The following is a 4,494-nucleotide window of genomic DNA, read 5'->3' on the forward strand; positions in this document are numbered from 1 at the left end:
CGACATGTCCGTGATACGTTCGTGACACATTCATGATACTTCCACATGTCTCTGAGCGTCTTCCACACGACCTCCACGTTTGATCTGCATTCTTTTCTGGGAGATTAAAAATCAGAATTAATGTGCATTCTTCATTTTATTCATTTGTTCATCTATTTATTTACCGGCATCTGTTTATCTATATATTTATTTATTCATTTATTTGTTTGTTTATGTATTTATTTATCTATTTATTCATTCATTATTTATTCATTCTTTTATTTATTTACTTATTTATCTATTTATTTATCTATTTATTCATTCATTATTTATGCATTCTTTTATTTATTTACTTATATATCTATTAGTTTATCTATTTATTTTTCTGTTTATTTATCATCTATTAATTAATTAATTAATTAGTTATTATCTATTTCTCTATTAATTTCTTCTTTCTTTCTTTATTTATTTATTTATTTATTTATTTACCTATTTATTTGTTTATATAATTATTTATTCTTCTGTTGATTTATTAGGTATCCATTTATTTATTTATTTATTTATTTATTTATTTATTTGTTTATCTATTTGTTTATTTACTCATTGATTTATGTATCTGTTTATTTATTCATTTATTTTCAAGATATATAAACATGTGTTTTGATTTAAGTTAGGCCTTGGAAAATAAAACTCATTACTCCTCTTTTTTTGGGTGGGGGCAATTTTGTTGCAACACATTTGTAAGACGATTTTTCGTGTCAGTGACTTCGTATTCTTCGGTGAGTTGGGATCAAAGGACGCGACGGTATCTAATTCTACAAGACCTTGATGGCAAGTTGACGTCTTTACACAAGTTGGTCGCTGTGAACCATTTGATCCCCCGCGATGGAATTTTGGTTTAATTTCCGGCGAAATTATTGACGTGAAGTGCTCTGATCCCGTTTCTAATATGACATACTTTTATGGCAGGCTTTTACTTTATTTTTCTTATTAGTTTACTTATTAATTATTTTAGTTATCCATTTATTAATCAACTAACTCGTTTATTTAGTTGTTTATCTATTTATTCATTTATTCATTCATTAGTTTTCATTTAATCATCTATTTATTTATCTTATTTTTCTTAGGCACAGTAGTGGACTCACCCTTAACTTAATTCAGTAGTTGCCAATGTTACTATTTTTCTAGCCAGCACCAATTGGTTTTATTAAGTTATGTTTATGTCGTTCTTATACTCAATATATTTCATTCTGATTAATCTACCTGAAGAGGACCTACGGGTATATCCGTAACTTAGAAGAGATATGGTTACCCTCACCTAGGTCTTATAAGGTCTTTGTATGTAGACACACTACAGACAATATAGCATAAAACATCGAGAACAATAGCAGAATGCACCGAAACCACCCCAATAGTACATCTGCAAACAGAAAACAAAATCCTCACCATTTAAAAATCATCTGAAGATAACTACACAGTCCTATGTAGAAGCCCTGAATCTAACCCACCTAACTCATTAGATTATGCAAGCACAATCAACACATCTATAAAAAAATGACATTCACACTCAAATAAAAAAGTACTGCAAGTCTAGACATGTTAAATATATGTATATATATATATATATATATATACACACATATATATATGTATATATATGTATATATATATATACAATAACATTATATATATTTAGATACATACATATATATATATGTATATATATATATATATATATTTATGTATGTATATGTAAATATATTTGTATATATATATATATGTATATATATATGTATATATATATATATATGTATATATATATATATATATATATATATATATATATATATGTATGTATGTATTAATCGTTACTGTAACTTTTCCAAGCTTTTTGACCTGGAAGAGCTAAAAATTACATCCATATCTATCTAAAATGTATGATAGCATTGCCACATTGAGGCTGAAGTTTTTTGCTATCTTACCATAAGGGCAAATTTTGTGACATTTCTAAGCATATTTTGTGGTATAATTTTTTTCATCTAAGATAGAGAAATAAATTAGGTACCAAATGAAAGAACAAAATCTACTCAGTCGTTAGAATTGATGAATTTTCCACGTCAATTTTAAAAGATATGAAACTGTTGGAAATCCTGACATTTTTGCTAACTTGGAGATATGGCTTTTGTATGGATGTTTGAATTTTAAGTGAATCTAAACCAAAACTCATACATAATTTCAGCATTTATTTTCATATTTTATGTTTACAGAAACCTGCTAATGATGTTGGGCAATACTGAACAGTACAAAAGCAAGGCGATAACAGAATCTCAATCCAAATCCAGAAAACTATCTTCAAGATACTTCACAATAGCATTAAGTAAGAGGCTACGAGGACGCACAGTTGATGTCTCAAAACTCCCACCTGCAGTCCACAAGCAAGCATCAAGTCGGCCGTTCACTAAATCTCTCAGCGAACCTTCCTGGTCGGATACCCTTCAGTTTGCATCAATGGTTCCCAGCTTCCCATCCACAAGCAAGCATTCCAGTACTTCCTTTATCTCCAATGTTTACCAGAAAATATAGGGAAAACCATGGTTCAAGGCCTCGCCTATGAAACGGTTGAAGCTATCATCCCATTCCGGCAGATAGGATCAAGACAATGATTAGACAGAACTGCATGAAGCTATTTGTGAAACTCCATGACAAGCACAGAGCACGGATGAAGAGCAAAGGAAGAGCAAATGACACTGGAGGAAAGAGGAGGGCATTTGTCTTGGAATTGGACAGCCTGCTCGACATAGGAGCTCCAGTTGTTATCCAGGGAGAAGAAAGATGAGGACATCAGGTTCTACCAGAACCAGAGGACTGAGAGGAAAAGTCGCATGTTGGGTCATGATAATGTCTTTGAAGCTAGATCTCAGCAACAAGTAGGCCGGATTAAGTAGCAACTGCACAGGTAAGGGCAAGGTAATTATGCTTTCATACTTTTACTAATCATACTTTTGAATATCACAACAAGTTGGAAGTTTTACATGCTTACCACATTGTATTATTTTACAGCTGCAGCAGAATAAGCGGCAGTTACTCACGTGGATGACATTACCTGGGGGTGATTCCTGTGACAGTGACGCTAACGCAGAGGATATGGATTACCAACAGCCTCATCCTGGGTGTTCTTACCATGAAGACATCGTGCCTTTGACATTCCCCAGGAGAGTCATGGAATGTGATGCCATCTGCAATACAGCTGTTCATCTTGGCTTATATGATGTCACGATATTACCCCTAGCCAGGTGACACGGTACCCCATCCGGGTATCAAAGTACCCATTCACCTAAATGACACCCTTCCTACAACACTGCCATCCTACTCCGAAGAAACAAGCAGTCGGCCTCCCCCTCCACCCCCCACTTCGGTCGCTCCGCAGCCAAGCGGTAGTTCAGCAGTTGTCTGAATGACTACCCTCAGCCAATCACTGGCCAAGAAGTCAGCCTAGTTCCCCTATATAAAGCTAGGCATTCCCCACACTCGACAGACTCGCTTCTAGCTAGCTGCCAGATTCGCCCCTCTGGATTCAAGAAATCATTGCTTGGACAACCGACGACTCGATGTGTCAGGTTTCAGTCTTACCCATTCTCAAACCCTCTACATATCTCATTTCCCGTTTATTCCTATTGTGTGTTAGGATTAATGTTATTATTGTTTTGTTAATTCATGTTGTATGTTTGATTATATTAAATACTGAAATATTAAATGGTTAATACTGTCCTCTGTCTTTTTGGTATACCAAATGTCTGATGCATTCTATATCCCCCTTCTAACTTTGTTGTGGCTTGGGCACTCGGTATGCCATTGTGGTTAACAAATATCTTTCCAGCCTGAGCCATAACAATGACAATCAAGTTACTTCCCTAGCTTCTGCCACCTTGAAAGCTGGTGGGGCTGATTTGGACAAGTTAATCGTTTCTATATCAATAACACGTAAAAGAATGTTATACAGGTACAACATCAGCCAAAACTACATGGTGGAGCTCAGTGAGGACCCTCCCCAGCTTAATGCTCTACACTGGGATGGGAATATGCTCAGAGACGTCCTGAGTAGTGAACCTGGGGCCACCTCAGAAACTTTAGCTGAGTTCGTATCTGGACCACCTGCCTATTCTGAAGGGAAGTTACTGGGGGAACCTGTCATCGACAGCTCAACAGGCACAGCTCAGGCTGAGGCATCGATTGACTTGTTGGAGACATGGCCTTGTTTTTGATACTACATCCAGCAACAATGAAGTACACAGGAAAACTGCTTGCGGAAAAGCTGAGCACTAAAGTGTTTTACCTGGCGTGCAAACACCATATCCTGGAGGTGCTCGTTAGAGTAGTCTGGGAAAAGTTGTTTGGCAAAATGAAGAGTCTAGAGAATCCTTGGTTTAAACACTTTATGGATGTGTGGGGGAAACTGACAACAGACACCCCTAAAAACCTAATGATCATTAGCAAATGGCTCAGAGAGAAAAAGAA

This window comes from Oratosquilla oratoria, chromosome 3, assembly GCF_046742065.1.
Source record: "Oratosquilla oratoria isolate Oo_2021 chromosome 3, ASM4674206v1, whole genome shotgun sequence".
Lineage (NCBI taxonomy): Eukaryota > Metazoa > Arthropoda > Malacostraca > Stomatopoda > Squillidae > Oratosquilla > Oratosquilla oratoria.